General features: G+C 41.7%; 1 long non-coding RNA gene across 3 annotated transcripts in view; it reads right to left on the bottom strand.

The window, feature by feature from the left end:
- The window catches only part of LOC144380974 (uncharacterized), a 330,028-nt gene that overhangs the window by 54,191 nt on the left and 258,467 nt on the right, over positions 1-17,370 (bottom strand). For all 3 annotated transcript variants that reach the window (XR_013445346.1, XR_013445345.1, XR_013445347.1), the window contains exon 3: positions 1,755-1,888. This is a non-coding gene — a long non-coding RNA (uncharacterized LOC144380974). The remainder of the gene's footprint in view (positions 1-1,754; positions 1,889-17,370) is intronic.

The raw sequence follows: 17,370 nt of genomic DNA, 5'->3' as shown, positions 1-17,370 counted from the left end.
TAAAACTTAATAGCCAATTGCATAAAATGACATGCTCACAGTGGTTAAAAGTATGTCAAAGAGAAAAGAAAAGTGCTGGGCTGGAGAGGATATGGAGAAATTGAACCCCTTGCATGCTGTTGGCTGGAAGGCACAATGTTTTAGCCACTGTACAGAACCTTTGGCAGCTCCTCAAAAAGCAAAACATAAACTCACCATATAACCCAGCAATTATGTTAACACCAGTATAAACTAGATATACACCCAAAAGAATTAAAAACAGACAGATAAGAACATGCACATACATATTCCCAAGAGCCAAAATGTCGAAATAGCCCAAATGTTCATCAACAGATGAAAAGATTAAGTAGTTTGGTATATCCATACAATGGAATATTATTCAGCCATAAAGAGGAAAAAGTATTGACACACACTACAGCATGAATGGACCTCTAAAAACAGCACGCTACGTGAAAGAAGGTCACATAACATAATTCCATTTATATAAAATATTCAGAATAGATAGATCCATAGAGACAAAATGCGGGCAAGTTGTTGCCAGGGGCTGTGGGAAAGGCAACATGCAGAGAAATGTAGAAAAACTGTTGAATGGCTAAGAAGTTTTACCCATTAATACAGATTACCATCTCACTTAAATTAAGATGGAAATGTTTTGGAATTAGATAGATGTCCAACGCTGTAAGTGTACCAAACGCTACTGACTGTTCACTTTAAAACACCTGATGTTATGTTATACAAATTCATCTCAATAAATTACTTTTGGAAGCATGCCAAAATGGCACAAAATTAACAAACACCGAAAGAGAAAATACCTCAAAATGGAAATGGATGCAGTAGCCTGAGGGTTTATAAGAGATTCATTTTTGCAATCTTTTTAAAGCATACATATCAGTTACAAAGACTTTGGAAAACATACAACAGCACTAAAAAGAACACTAAAAGAAGGCACTATCAATAATATTTCTAGTCTTTCAAAATATTCATTAATGCCAGTGTTGAAATACCTTTGCAATAGAAAGAAAGAAAGAAAGAAAGAAAGAAAGAAAGAAAGAAAGAAAGAAAGAAAGAAAGACCAAGACCCTGTACATTAAGATAGACCCCCCTAGCTGAACACTTATTTCTGCCAAAGCTTTTATTGTAAGCTTGTTTTGCTCTATAGGCAGAGGGGAAGCTGAGGGACCAAGTGTTGCCAAGGAAGCAGGTAAGTCTGTGACTTTTTGGCTAAGGCCTCTCTACTATCCTTCCATCCATCCCAGACCAGTGTGCCTGGCTCTCATCAGGCTGGTAAATATTGGTCTCCATGGGGAAAAGACCTCCCTCTGCATGTCTGTGCCATTCACCCTCCATGAAAGAGACTAGAATGTCTACTCCTCTAACCTGCATAGCTTCTTCCCTGCCCACAACAAGAGGTCTTCATTAATTATTATACAATTAAGCTCTGGAAGTAGAGAGATGGGGGTTAACACCCTTGACTCCACTAGAAAAATCATGACTTCCAAAAGTGATGATGTCTCATCTCCCATTCTTCTAAGCTTTTTTGAGCATGAACATGAATAAAATGAAAAGGAACAAAAAACAGGAGCAGAAATTTGGGGCTTGGCTCGGTGCAGAACGCATATGTTACCAGTGAATCAGCCACTATCAAGGGCCCATGTTGTAACCAGCACTGGGGTGGTACGTCCCTAAAAAAAGACTCACAAGCACAATCCTAATTTGCAGATCCAGACATTCTGGTTTTGAATATTCACTCATACCTTAATCCATCAGTGGCCTCTCTCTCAATCCAATTTTATCACCAAAACTTTCAGTTTCAATCTCTCTCTCTCTTCTTTCAACAGCTGTTCCTCCTGTTCTCACAGCAAGACTGCCTTCAGCAAGTCACCTCCTCCTGATTAAAAGGACCAGATAATAAAGATGTGTAAATATCCTAAGGAGATTCCCTCCCTAAGGAAACTGGTGGGTCCAAAAGAGCACCCCCCTAAAAATGGTAAAGGAAATAAAAATAGGAACTGTCAGAATCATCAATGTTGAGAACAAAGGGAAGCAGATTTTCCCAGTATGGGATTGCCTCCCTGGCACGGGAAGTCTACCCCAGGGATGATGGATGGGGCTGATTCCTCTCCATTTCCATCTCCATGCAAGGAACTTAGCATTAATAGTTTCCCCAAACAGCTGCTTGAGAAAACATGACCACAAGCAGTTGGACAGTAGAAGCCTCCCCAGCTGCCCTGCCTCTGCTGCTCGGGGCGCATGATGGACAGACACAGAACCCACAGCGGGGTCCCACGGAGGCCCTGCCTCTGCTGCTTGTGGCGCATGATGGACAGACACAGAACCCACAGTGGGGTCCCACGGAGGCCCTGCCTCTGCTGCTTGTGGCGCATGATGGACAGACGCAGAACCCACAGCGGGGTCCCACGGAGGCCCTGCCTCTGCTGCTTGTGGCGCATGATGGACAGACACAGAACCCACAGCGGGGTCCCACGGAGGCCCTGCCTCTGCTGCTCGGGGCGCATGATGGACAGACACAGAACCCACAGTGGGGTCCCACGGAGTAACACAGTCAAGCGAATGAGAGGACACACAACGGTTTTGTCAATTTATCAATGTTTTCTCGCTCTGTCTTGTCATGGCATACAAGCAGGAGATCTCAATAGAAGCCTGAAAAAAAAAAAAAAAGAAGAAGAAGAAGTGAATTATGCTCATCTTTTACCAAGCAAAACACTTCAGGTTTTTTTCACACTTGATGGTTTATGTCTCAATCCAAAACCTGCCCTGGTCAAGATTTCGAGGCTAGTTGCTGAGAATGAGGCCTGATTTTACTCTGCGCTTTAGGGAATGGGCTACGGGGTCCAAGTGAAGACTCTGCAGAGATGAAATCTCAGGTCTTCAAAAAGGTACATTTCCAAATAAACCAAAGTAGCGGCCAGATGGGAGGCACTCATACCCCCAGGCTCTGAGAAAACAGAAAAGTCAAGATGCCCTCATGAGCAATTTAGTGTCATTGAATTTCTCCTGGGACACTCTGTCCTGCCTGTAAATATTACCAAATCCAATTCTAGGTGGCTTCTGAAACAAGGCTAGTGGTCAGGATTTATTCAGGCCAACATCTGGAAACAGGCATGCTCCACACAGTTGTAACTCTGTCTCGCCCCCATGCTCTCCCAGCCTGAAAACCTGCACAGCACAATAAGATGCCTTAAGACAGCATCACAGAAACGGACAATGGCTGGCAGCAATCACCTCCCAAACTTGCCAGACATGGGTATTTTGTTAAGGTGGAAAGCATCTAATGGCCATGAATACTTCACTTAGGGCTTTTTTTTTCTAATGCGTCGCAAGAAGTTCACTCTTCAGCACTGGACTCAGCCAAGGACCCCATCTCAACCTTCTGACCCACTTCTCGAGGAATTTCATCCAAATCTTTCAGTAAGCCTTCCCCCACGTGCTCTGTGTTGCAACTTGGCAACAACTTCGCACCCTTCTCTCAGGACACCACCTAGAGAGAGGAGATCGTGCTCTCACTATTAACCCTGACTTTGTCGAGGGAGACGCTCGAGACTCTAGGGAGGTTGACAGCCAGTTGCCAAGACTGTTTTAGAGTCCTAAATCAAGCACAAGCTAGACTTCCAGACCTCTACCCCCCGGCGCATCCCACACAGACACAGAAGGAGCAGCTGATACCCCTGAGGAGGGGACCAGGGACTGAGATGTCTCCCCTTTTGGTTGGTGTTAGTTCTTGAGTTTCCCCTTAGAGTTACTCCTTGGAAGACTTTCTTATACAGATAAAGACCAATAATACCACAGTGTTTTAGGGTGTCCTGATCAGGAAGAAGTGACATTCTACATTGGCTAATATGTTGATAAATATGCACATATCTGGACAACCCAGTATCACCCACAAAGAGAACGAGACCCCGGTCGGTAACTTTGGAGAAATAAGCTAAAAAGGAAAGGAGAAGGGGTTGTCTAGGACCAGAAAACATGAAATAATAAAGGTAGGAGTGACGGGGTGGGAGGAAGGGGATGAGGGCACTAGATGCTTGGCTGGCTTGAAATGGAGCAGGAGGAGCAGAGAATATGAAAACAAGGCTTGGCCGAATTGACAAATCTGCCAGGAGCCAGCATTGCCTTTCCCAGCACATAAGGAGGAAACATCAGTGGAAGGGTCCTGTGACTGGTTGGAGGGTAACGGCTTTGCTACCCTGCCCTCACTGGCCCTACTCCTAAGGGAACAATGGGCTCTCAGAGAGTTGTAAAGATTGGTTTGAATGTTAGCAGCAGAAAAGATCGGGGGAAACATATAGGAAAGGGCCAGAAGTTTTCCAGGTTGGGAGGAATGAAATGGATCAGATTTCCCATTGGGTGACCATGCGCGGGCCCATCTCCCAGGGAGGTAGGTGAGCCCGCCCAGCTCACGCTGTGACCAAGCCTCTCCAAGTGCCTCTCCAAGCCTGCCCGGGATCTCTGATCTTCCAGGGAAAGATCATGGGAGGAAAAGCTGGTGAGGGGAGATGGCCCTATCCTGTTCTCCGTGGGAGAAATGTGTTCATCACTGTCATATCACCTCTTCTCATTTCTCATTCTCTCTCCCCACACCTCCTCTAAACTCCTTCTAGGACTGCCAAGGTGACACAGTTAAAAGATATGGTTTACTTCTCTGATAAAATATAACTATCAAGTGGTACACTGATAAATCTTACCTTAAAAAAAAAATCTAAATATTCCAAGCTGTCTGAGGGATACCCTCTATATATAAATACTCCTCACATTTTAGCTTCACAACTGGCCATGGTTTCAGCTTTATTTCCTGGGGTGCCAAACCTTCATGCTGTGGCTGGCTGCTTAGCTTCTTTCAGGATCCACCCTCAAGGGAAATGGTCTAAAGCTCTTGACCTTTTCTGACAACTTCTCCTCATCATCTTTCTTAGCATGAAAACTTAACTAGCCTGTGCTCCATGCCCTGAGGGTTTGCTCGGGGCTGTCTATTCTGATAAACTAATCCATGCTGAGAGGAAATGGTTGCCTTGCAGAGGGTTGAGATAATACAACGAGAGAAACCAATATATACAGGGGAAGCATGAATACTATGATCAAATATATATATATATATATATACATCATCAATGCATTAGTCCTCACAGGGAACAAACCAACATTTTTTTGTAGAGACTGTGAGAACATTCCTCTAAATGAGTGGTTCTGTTTGGGGGAACTTCAGGCCACAGGGTAGGTTGGCATGGGAGAGGGGAAGAGAGGGAGACAGCAGCTTTTGGCTCTCCTCCATTCATATTTCACAAGCCAGTTGCCCACTCTTGTGCTTGCTGCCCATCCTATGCTCAATCCATATTTTGTTTCATTCATTTGTGTCTGGAAAAAAACTTAGTTTGCTCTGTAGTTAATCAACTGTTTGAGGGACACAAGAGCAATAATGTAAAGTTAGTTCCCAAGTACAGAAAATAGCATGCCTAGGGCCAAATATCTATTAAAATCTTCTGCAGTTGGCAAAGCACCATTATTTAGGGACTCATTCCCCTAGACAGGGGCAGAATTGCTTTCATTTGGGGGAGTTGCCTCTGTCACCTTGCAGCTCTGTGATATGGGACAAGTTATTCAGCCTCTCTGAGCCTCAGGCACTCGATGTACAAAATGAGGATAAATACACCCACCCACCTCATGCTTGTGAGGATACGATTTAATAGTTATATAGTATCTGCAAACCATATAACTTAAGGCTTATTTTATAGTAAGCAAGTGAAAATAATAGCAACTTCAGCAGCTATGGCCAGCCATTTTGAGAGTGGAAATAGCCTTCAAAAGGGACTTGAAGGTAGCTGTGTAATATACCTATGAGTCAAGAGCTGTAGAAACCATTTGGGGTTGAAAATTTCACAGTGCCCTTCAAGACAACTGGCAAACGCTCCAAGTGTCTCAATCTCAAGGACAGGAATTTCTGCCCCAGAGATAGATAGTACCTGTCTCTGGCAGCTTCAGAGACAGAACGCAGGGCCTGCCCACCCCTGCGAGACTTCTCCCTCCTGCCAAGCCAAGGGCATACCCATTCCCTGTCCTTTTCCTGACCTCACCCTCTTCCTCCCCCCCCCACCCCTCCCACTACCACTCCCCTCCCCGCTGTGAAAGCCTGGGAGAGTCTGCCTAATCTCAACTCAGGGAGTGCTCTTCGCTTTTAAAATGCCTTGCCCAGCTTAATCAGTAACCACGAGCCCTCCGGTGCCAGCTAGTCGCCGTCTGCTCTGACGTGAGCTCCGGCTCCTGCTAGCCAGCAGATGTGACTTTTTCAGGATTCAATCCCCAACCTTCACCCTTCTGCCCACGACAGCCTCCCTCTCTGAAGGTTACCTGTCACCAGCATTCTTGCTCATGAATGCAAAGTTGAGTGGGTGCCTGCCCTGACCTTGAAGAAGCACATCGTTTAATACAGGATTCCTAAAAAAAAGAACATTTGACATTTGCCATGGGACGTGTGTCAGGACCGAGAAGAGAAAGCCCCACATGGCAGGGTACCCTCTCAGGTTCAGGGATGTGGCTTGTGAATGGCACTTGTCAACTAAACCCTGCAATGATATTCAGCAGGCATGATGTGGAGAACATGTTAATGAAATCCTGCCTAACAGCAGGAACACATTTGAATAGAATTGAAGTCATATGTGGGATTCTTTTCTCATATACTAAGTCTTCTCTGCATACGTTAACCTTTCGCCAGCTTTGAAAAAGCACAAAACTAAGATGATTCATTCATTCAATCATACTTTGTTTTGTTTGTTTGTTTGATAAATTGGACATGCTGCATTCAATCATTCTTCAAGCATTCATTGAGCACCCACTATGTACCAGACCCTGTACCTAGCACTAGGATAAAAAATCGAATGAGGCATAGATTATTTTAGGCAAATACTCTATTATTTAACATTTTATGCTGAGAACCTAACTTCTCAGTGTGTTAAAAACAAAGCAAAGCGACTACAAGCATTTCTGGACATTGGCTTCATTTGGAAACAGACAAAGAGAAAGGAAGGGCAAATACAAATAGAGTATTAAATTAGCATGGGCATGCTGCAGACTTGTGAACATTTTTCAAAGGAGGAAAAGCATGTTGGGTTATGGGAAAGAGAGGATCCACAGCCAGAATGGGTAGGATGATCCTGGGCAGTCTTTCAGAAGGAGAGTGCCCAGACTTGCCACTGTTTGTGAAATAGTCTTTTAAGCAAAAAGGGCCTGCAATGGCCAGCCCTCCTTGTTCATTTTCTGCCCTACTGCCTGACACACTGATAGTGAACTCTGGCTGAGCCATGCTCCGTCAATAGCAGTGCGAGGCACCATTTAGCAGAAGCTTCCTGATGCAGAGCTTTTAGAGAATTCAAGGATTCACTCTGTCATCATCATCAGGAGTGCATGTTTCCATTGCTGAGTCAAAAGATCTAAATTGGAGCTGGACCAGAAACAAACGGTGAGTCAAATGAAAGACTGTAACTGCGGAACAAACCCCCTGCTGCTAAGATAGCCTGGGCATGGTGTGGAGTAACCTCTGCAAAAGTTAGGGCTCATTCATTCATGCAACAAACATTTATGGAACACCCCTCATGCGTCAAGAACTGTCCTAGGTGCTGGGGACAGAGCAGTGAACCAAAGTCCTATCCTCATAAAGTTTATATTGTAATGGAGAGAGACACTACATGAACAGTATAATTTAAATTAGAATTGGGATGAATAAAAAAATTCAAAGATGAGCTACAGAGTAACCTATCCTAGGCACTTGTATTGGTCTAGACTTTATTGCAAACAAGAGAATCCTTTCTAGCTACTTTAAGCAGAAAAGGATTCTATATAGGGAACTCAGCGACTTATAAAATTGTTAAAAGGGCTCAAGGAGCAGGCTCTAGACTGACCTCTCAAGAACAATCCCCAACCTCTGCACAATCCGTTAGAAGAAGCTGGTATATTAGGAAGGTGTTTTGCCCTGCTGACTGTAGAATCATTCCAGCCCCCAATGCAATTAAAGTAGTGTTGTTCCTGAATCAGGAATCTGCCTTTTGCTGCTTCATGTTGCAACCATAGCTAGAACTGCTTTCTCCAGAATCACAACACTCCAGCCACCAACCATGCCAGCAAAATGATGCTTGGTGCCATCAAATGGAGACCCTGTGAGCCACAAAATGGATGCCCTGCATTTTGTTCACAGAAACTATATCATTTCTAGGATCCAAGCTAGAAGGCCTAGGAAATGTGAATTTTAGTTTTGTATTCTCAGCATAGGGAAAGAGAGTTTGAATAGATGTTAAGCTACGCATTCCGTAGTAACTTTCACACCAGGTTGGGAGGGTAATCAGGCAATGCCTCTGGGGGAGGTGACAGTTAAGTTAAGATCATGCAAGAAGTGAAGGAGAAATTCTCCAAGCATAGAAAAGAAATGAAGGTAACAATTGCAGGCACAGTGTTGGAAGGCAATAGAGAAGTTGGAGGAACTTTCAGAAGCTAGATCCACAAGGGGTTTAGGAGATGGTAGTTAGGAGTTGGATTTTATTCAGAGTACTGGGAAACCAGAGACAGTTTTATGAAGGGGACTGGCACACTCTGATTTGCATTTTTAAAAGAAAATTCTGGCCTCAAGGTGAAGAATACATCATAGACAAGCAAGGGTTGAGCCAAGGTTGAGCCAAGGAGACAAGACTGAAAATTCTTGAGGATTTGACATGGTGATGGCCTGGGCTAGGATGCTGACTTCAGAGATGAAGTTGACACACTCTATGTGTGTTCTGTAAGGAAACCCACAGGATTTCAGAATGAATTAGATGCGAGGAATAACAAAAAGGGAAACAATAAGGATTGCTCTTATGTATCTAATCTAAATAAAGGGTGGATGATACTCCTTTTCCTGGATTGAACAACAATGGAGAGAAAATGTCTACAACTTACCAAAACAACTCACCAAGTCCTTGATGTTTAAAAAAAAAAAAATCAGTCATGTAGACAAGTTGGAAGTAGACAGAACCAGAAGGCCTCATATTTTCCTGTCCCAACTGGCCATTAACTTCATCTTTCAGAGTATTCAGAGTATTTTTAAGGTTCCGGAGTAGCAGGTGTCCAGCTCTGTAGACGAAACATTCTAACATAGGTGGGATCACACTTAGACTGGGATAAAGGTTTACATGCTAAAAACCATGTGGGGCAGTGTAGAATTGTTTGGAGAGTTGGTGTCTAATCCCTGTGAGAAAGAAAAGTCATAAGATGTAGAGTCATTTGAAGGTGAAAGGCTGAGCTCTAAAAAACATATGACTGGAGGACTGCAGCAAGTCCAAGTCCCATGTTGGAAGATAATCCTAAGGCCACCTACTCCCGTGTCCCTCCACTCCTCAGCTCTCTCTGTTCACTTCCACCATCAAAACACTTTCAAAAATGAGAATAGGATGCTTCTTGGGTTTTATGAACTAACAGTTAAATGATAAACTAATGTCAAAAGCAAAAGTATAGATTATTCTGTCTTTAAAAATACAAATACTATTAGGGATTGGTCTAGGAGTTACTCAGAAGAACAAACTGAGAAAAACCACTGCTCTAGACTATGCTATAATCTCTTCGACAGATAAATAAACAAGTAAGAATTTAAAAGTCTAAGCAAGAGGGGCGCCTGGGTGGCTCAGTCGTTAAGCGTCTGCCTTCGGCTCAGGTCATGATCCCAGGGTCCTGGGATCAAGCCCCGCATCGGGCTCCCTGCTCAGTGGAAAGCCTGCTTCTCCCTCTCCCACTCCCCCTGCTTGTGTTCTCTCTCTCGCTGTGTCTCTCTCTGTCAGATAAATAAATAAAATCTTAAAAAAAAAAAAAAAATAAAAGTCTAAGCAAGAGACAGAAAAAGAGGCCAGGCCTGTGCCCTGCCACTCTTAAGCAATCAGAGCTCTTAGAATAGCTCTGTTGCTGGGGCAGAAGCAAATAATCTTTTGCTCTCCCTAAGCATTAAATCTTCCACATGTCTTTAGCATTCTCCGTGGGCATACTGGTACCAAAGCACAGAAAAATTTAATTTCATGTTGCTAGGTTTTTGCTTTTCTATGGTTAATAAAGAGGCAGGTGCAGTTAACTGGGCTGTTAGAAAAAAAAGTGGGGGGAGAGTAAAAACTGCTTATTTGACCAACTTCAAAATTTGCTAAACCACAAGATAAGACAACTCATAACTTGTTCCAAGCACCCATATCTCATTCACTTTCAAGGGAAGTGCTCCTGAAGGTATTTCACATTTACAAATGCAATTGTTTTGCCAATCTAGAGCACTCTGAGCTTGCATATAAGAATTTTTGAGCCTTTCACCTACCCCTTCAAAAGATTTAAATATGTAATATAGTAAGCCCAAGAGTAAAGTTGCTAGCTATCAAACTGAGTTGTGGGGGATGGAGATGTATACCCAGTGCTCTCAAGAATTAAAGTCAGTGTAATCTATCACCTGATAAAGGGAAATTGGTCTGTGTAAAAAGAAAGATTAATTATTTTAAAGGATTGTATTTAATAAAATAATTGGTTAGTAACTAAATGGTTGACTGAATTTGGTCAGTTTCCTTGTTTTGGAGCCGTCAATTTGGGCTCAGCCTCAGTTTTCATCTTTAGTTCAATCTTTGGCTGGGTTGAGGTTTTTACTGAGTGCTTACACCAAAGGGTAGGGAGGAAAAAGCAGCAGGGGCATGAGCCACAGTTTGTCATTTTTGTCACCTAATAGAAAAATGGATTCATGTATAACTTTTCTTTAGAATCTCTTGGTTCTGAGCAGATGGCAGATATTTAATACAGGTCTCTTGAATATGTAAATGAATCATGGCACCCATCTGGTACAGGCAAATTCTACACTGGGGATTGTGGTTGCCTCTGTAACATACATTGCACTTTTCTCTTATTGAGAAAAAGCAATGGTGTCTGAGGGAATGCCCTCATTTAAAGAGCTGGACCTGGCTGATTATGTGTAATCTCAACCCATTTTGCTGAGATTGTCTAAGAAACGGTCATGTGACCTTTGATCCTGGCCAGTGAAAAAGAAAAGAGGCTTCTGGGAATGCTTTTCTTGGTTCTGAAGAGAGAGCAACAAGAAGCCAGTTTTCTCTTCCTCACTGTAAGGGAATAAGGAGGCTTGCCCCAGGTGGCAGCCATTTTGTGGCACAAGAAAAACCAACCTGAGAATGAAGCCAAAGCTTAAAGCAGCAGAATGAAGAGACAGAGAGAATCTGGCCCTTCGATGATATTTTGTGACTCACTGAATCAAACATAAAGCCCACTCTACTTCACAACTGAGTACTGTAAGGCTTAATATCCCTGTTGTTTAAGCCAGTTTGAGTTTAGTATTCTATTTCTTGCAAATGAATTTGAATGAGGTGAAGACTGACACCATTTGCAAAAAGAGGTTTTTTAAGTATCTAATTATTTCAAATATCCAGCTTACCTCTTTTTGAAATAGATATCATTAATTAACTTTATATTACTTAAATGTCCTTCACAGTCCCTTCTCACTAAAAGCTGATTTTAAGAATTTAAAATCTAGGGCGCCTGGGTGGCTCAGTTGGTTAAGCGACTGCCTTCGGCTCAGGTCATGATCCTGGAGTCCCAGGATCGAGTCCCGCATCGGGCTCCCTGCTCGGCAGGGAGTCTGCTTCTCCCTCTCCCACTCCCCCCTCTTGTGCTCTCTCTCTCTCTCACTCTCTCTCTCAAATTAAAAAAAAAAAAAAAAAAAGAATTTAAAATCTAAAAATGTAATAGGAAATCAGGGCTGATAGCATATAGCTCCCCCAAAAATTATGCTCTCATTTATATAAATGTTTTACAGCAAATTTTTAAGTGTAGTTTTTGGTTCTTGTAGTTTGGTTATATTTCTTTTTTACTTTATTTATTATTGGGAATCTCTAATCCAAATCCATACAGAAGTAACTTAAGCCAGGTTATAAAATGGAGAGGAAAGCACCACCGACCATGCCCACCTACTCTATGAATAATTAACCCTTCTTCCATACATCCAATGAAACACCCATCCTCTAAGTGGGTAGCTGGGTATGAAACCTGACTGTCCATTGCAGGATAGCACAGCCACTAAGAGCACGGACTCAGATCTCGACTCTGCCATTTATTAGCTGTGTGCTTTGGGGTGAAATATTTAACCTCTATACGCCTCCATTTATCCTTATGTAAGTGAAGATAACAGTTGTATTTACCTCACACTATTATTATGTGGGTTATATAAGATAATGCAAGTGAAACACTAAGCATAGTGCCTAGCATGTAGAAATCTTATTAATGTTCACTTTATGGTGCAAGTGATCAATGGGTTTGACCTAGAGGGAAGATGTTAGCATGTTAAAAGTACAGCTCGATAAACCAAATTATTACCTGAACAAGTGGAGTTTAGGAGAGAGCTGTTTGGGGACAACAGGCATAGTGGGATATTCTCCCTCTTAATATTTATTTCCTAGCTCCCTCACATGGAATTAGTGTGGATCCCTCTCCCCTCCTCCATCACCATAACACTTAGGAACTAACTCTGATTTCTTCACATGGAGCTCAGTGAAATGATGAAATAAGTTGTAACATAGCAGGATGATAGTATCATGTCTTGGTATGGAATACTCAAAATTATCTTTTTTAAAAATCTAGAATATAAAAAATAAATAAATAAATAAATAAATAAAGCGAGAAAAAAAATCACTATAGCCTGCTTATACTGATTCCATTCTAAGAAAATCAAGAAAGTGCTTGAAGGGTGCAGTAGGAAGTGCACTGTCAGGAGTGGAGGGGCTCTACCTCCACCAAATGAGTATGAGCTTGAGCAATCACAGCATCCCACTGGAGACCAACATCTTCATCTGTCTAATGAAGGGTTTTGGACATGAACGGGGTTTTACACCATGTGCTTCCTAGCCTTATCAGGAGCTGTCAGGGGAGAGAGCAAGAAGCAGGAGCACCAATGACTGGTCATTGGGGTCCTCCCACTAGCTTTAACCAGAGCAGTGTCATGACCACCTGTTTCATCTACTCTATTACAATAAAAAGTCTGAATACACACACACAAAAGCTTAGCCAGATGGTCTCTAAGGTCTCTTCCAACTCTAACTCTCCAGGTTCTCCCTACACATGGCTCTGATCACCAATGTTCCCAGCACAGCCCAATCTTTCTGTTACCACTGAACCCACCAGGGGATATGATCAGTTTTGCTGCTTCCATAGGCTTTGCCTAACCAGGAAAGCTTGAAACACCACAGCTTCAGGGCTCTTGACGAGGATGCCTAGAGCAGTGAGTTAATGAGCCCCCACAGACGTAAGAAGCAGGGGGCATCACAGGAAACTCAGGAAGCCCGATCCTGAAGGCAGAAACTTAAGAGGTCTCAGACGAGATATGGTGCAAGAGGTTGGATCTCGTCAGAAGTTCCTAAGCAGAGCTTCTTCCTGAACCAACATTCTTTCCCCAATCCCATCCTCAGTGTCCCCAGCAAAGAAAGACCAAAGATATCCCATCTGATTACTCTTTGCACATTTGATTTACTCATGTTCACCTAGCTATTCTCTTTCAGAGCCCCTGCAGAGTCTGAGATGGAGCTTATCGAGTTAGATAACATGGTCTGTGAAAGTGGGGTTTCACTGGTCAGAAACAAGGATTTGCAGCATTCATTTTCATCAAATGACAATAATAGATTTTTCCTTAGTCCATTTAAACTCCTTAATTTTCTAATTCAATCTTGATGTAATTCAAACATACCAAATAGTATAGAAAATTTTAAAACACAACAAAAATTCATGTATGCTCAGCTTTGTCAAAGCTTAAATTTTGCTTTCTATCTTTAGAGCTTCAGGGTCTCTAAAGGGAAAAAAATTAATACAGATATGATGACAGACCCCTTCTCAATACCATTATTCTTCCTACACGCCTCTCTGTGGAAAGATTATTATCTTTAATTTGGTGTTTCTCACTTCCACTCACATTTTCATAATATTTTACAATATATATAGTATACATAATTTGTATACTTAAATATATATGCAATATGTAATCAGATTGCATATATGAAATACATAAATGCAAAATGTATATATTCATAATTTGTTGCAGTGTACCATAAATATTCTGCAGCTGTTTTTCTTTTTAATTTTTGTTCTAATATTTTACTTTTTTAAGTCCATCCACACTGAAATATGTGGCTCTAGATCACCTTAACTTCAGTATAATATGTCCTTGTATGAATCTACTCCAACTTATCCATTCTTTAGTGAATGGAAATTAAGGCTGTTTCCAATTTCCATCCATTACAAATGATATTAAATTACACATTCATATCCACATGTGAAAAAATTTCTCTAGGGTGGTAGAGAATTCCTTGGGTGAAAATTAAGTTCATTTTAAATTTTATTTGATGTTACCAAATTGCTTTCCAAAGTGGCTATCCCAATGTACACTCCCACTTCACAAACTCACTAGCAGAGTATGCGTATTTCCTTGTCCCAAATCCTTCCCAACACTGGAATTTGAAGACTTAACAGTTCTTACAAACCTAATGGGCATGAAAAACTATTTCATCGTGGTTTTAATTAACTTCTCCAGGATCTCTGGGAAGGGTGAGAAACTTTTCAAACATATATTAGCCATTCATGTTTAGCTTCTCATAATTGCCTGTTCTTATCTTCTGCCTACTTACATGTTCACTTATATTTTTCTTATTGTTTTCTGGAAGCTCTTTAAATATTCCAGATATTATTCCTCTATCAGTTACATAATTGCAAATATCTCGTCTAATATTATGATCCGACATTTAGTTATGTTGTCTCTGTTTATAAAACCTTTCAAGGAGTGGAAGTTATCAGTATTTTCCTTTATAACATGTAGTTTTCATGCTTTGTTTAAGAAATCTTTCCCTACCTCAAAGTCATAAAAGTATTCCTGTGTATTTTGTTGTAAAAGTTTTAAAGCTTTATAATTTATACATACCCAATCTACTTGGAATCAAACTTGTATACATAGAATGAGACAGATATACAGTTTTCTTTTCCCATAGAAATAATCAATTGTACCATTTATTTAAAAATCTGTTGTTTTCCCACTAATTTACAGTGCTACAACTATCATATATTCAGTAATTATTCAAACAAGTGTCAAATCTCTATTAGATTGCACTGGTCTATCTATATATTCCTATGGCACTGCCATCTATCTTAATTATTTTAGCATTTAATAAGTCTTGATATCCAGTAGGGCAAGTCTTCCTGCCCTTGTTCTACTTTTAAAATTGTTTGGACTATTGTTGGCCATTTGTTTTTCCATATAAATCTTAGGACAAGATTGTCAAATATTAACAAAAGCTGTTGGGATTTTGAATTTTATATTAACTTACAGAGCACTAACATCTTTAAAATATTGAATCTTGCCATCCATAGACATAATATAACTATTTATTTAAGTCTACTTTTTTTAGATTTTATTTATTTATTTTAAAGAGAGAGAGAGAATGAGCAGAGGGAGGGGCAGACAGAGAGGGACAGAGAGAGAATCCTCAAGCAGACTCCCCGCTGAGTGCAGAGTCCCACGCAGGGCTCAATCCCAGGACCCTGAGATCATGACCTGAGCTGAAACCAAGAGTCGGCCACTTAACCAACTGAGCCACCCAGGCATCCCTAATAAAATTTAATAAATTTTTATAATTTTTTTCTTAAAGTGGCTTGAATATTTGTTAACTTTATTCCCAGACACCTTAAAAGTTTTTGTTACTTTTTGAAAAGGTATTGTTACTTAAATTATGTTTTCTAACTTTGATATTTTCTACCTTTGTGGCCAGTATGTAAAGATCTTAAAAGTAGGTGCTGTGATGTACCACCCAGATGTCCCTCTAAGTCAGAAGGGCTTATTTGCCGAGCAGTGGGATATGCTACTGACAAACAATCTCGAGAGGCTGGCCCTCTTTAGGAGTGTCTACCTTACCTCATATCCCTTTCCTAGGGAACCTGTTAATCAGCAAAGACTGATTAACAGAGAATAAATACTCATCTTCCTCACATCAGCTTGGGACAACTCGGAAGGGCCCCAGTTCTAGAGCTTCCCTACCAAGGTCTTCACTGAGACCACATCCCACCCCATCTCCTCCTCTCTTCAGTCCTGCTTCTTTCCTGGCCTGTCTATAGGTATCAACCTCAAAAGCATGCTTTCTGCATATTCATCTCTACCTCAGAGTCTGCTTCCTGGAGAACGGAACCTGAAACAGTCCATGAAAGCAGATGCTAAGACGAGATTTTGCAGTTGGGTCATCTTCGGCCTGACTGGTGATGAGGACCCATCACTGGCACAAGGTAGAGATGAAATTGTTAAAACTTATCTGTGGTAAACTGAGAGGGTATTCTGGTAAAAGAGGGTGCACAGGAGAATGTGACTGATCAGGCATTTGAAAAACAGGGGGCTGGGGGCCACCTAGGTGGTGCAGTCAGTTAAGCATCCAACTCTTGGTTTGGCTCAGGTCGTGATCTCAGAGCTGCAAGATCGAGCCCTGCATCAGGCTCTGTGCTCAGGGTGGAGTCTGCTTGAGGTTCTCTCTCCCTCTGCCTCTGCCCCTCCTGCTCGTACATTCTCTCACTCTCTTTCTCTCTAAAATAAATAAACAAATCTTTAAAAGAAAAACATGGGGCAAATAATAACTACAGGGACAGTGGAACTGGGTGACTATAGCTAAGATTTATTAATCATTTGAAAAAATATATAGGAAGACTAATAGAAATTAATTATTAATTAAAAACTAAATGTAATAGTCCAAGGATCTTGTGAAGTGACTCTCGTATCTTGCAGCCTAAGGAAAAAGTAAAGAAGGACTTAACCTTAAGAGGAGCAGAATTCCAAAGAAGATGAAGCTCTCAGTTCCTACTGGTTGGTCAGCTATGTAAGTTCAGAGCCCTGGCAGGGAGAGAATGAATGGGGATACCTGGGGTGATGCACCTGAAACTCTTTAATTTCTTACATCCCCCAGAACCATCAGAGCTTGCACAAGTGGCCCACCCCTCACTCCTAACACCTATTCTTTCCCTCTTACTTGCATCTACAGAGATGCAGAGAAGAAGGGTCTCAGAAAGAAGTCTTTTCTTCTCAGAGAAGAAGCCTCTCTCCTGCAGGACAACACGCCTCCCTCTTGGGATCAGCCTCCACCACCCCTCCTGGTCATTAGGACAATAATGAAGGTTAACTCAACCTGGATGGGCTAAGCCTGATAAAAAAGGAAGGAGAAATTGCCAAAAGGGAGGTGCAGGACCCAGAAAACCTGTCCCAACAAGGGCCAGGGGACTACACACTAGACTGGATTCTGAGGATGCTGGTTCAGTGGAGGCAGAATATAAAGTGGAAGAAGGGAGAGTTTATTA

The sequence above is a fragment of the Halichoerus grypus genome, chromosome 2 (assembly GCF_964656455.1).
Source record: "Halichoerus grypus chromosome 2, mHalGry1.hap1.1, whole genome shotgun sequence".
NCBI classification, from domain to species: Eukaryota; Metazoa; Chordata; class Mammalia; order Carnivora; family Phocidae; genus Halichoerus; species Halichoerus grypus.
This window is presented reverse-complemented; position numbering and strand designations above follow the sequence as displayed.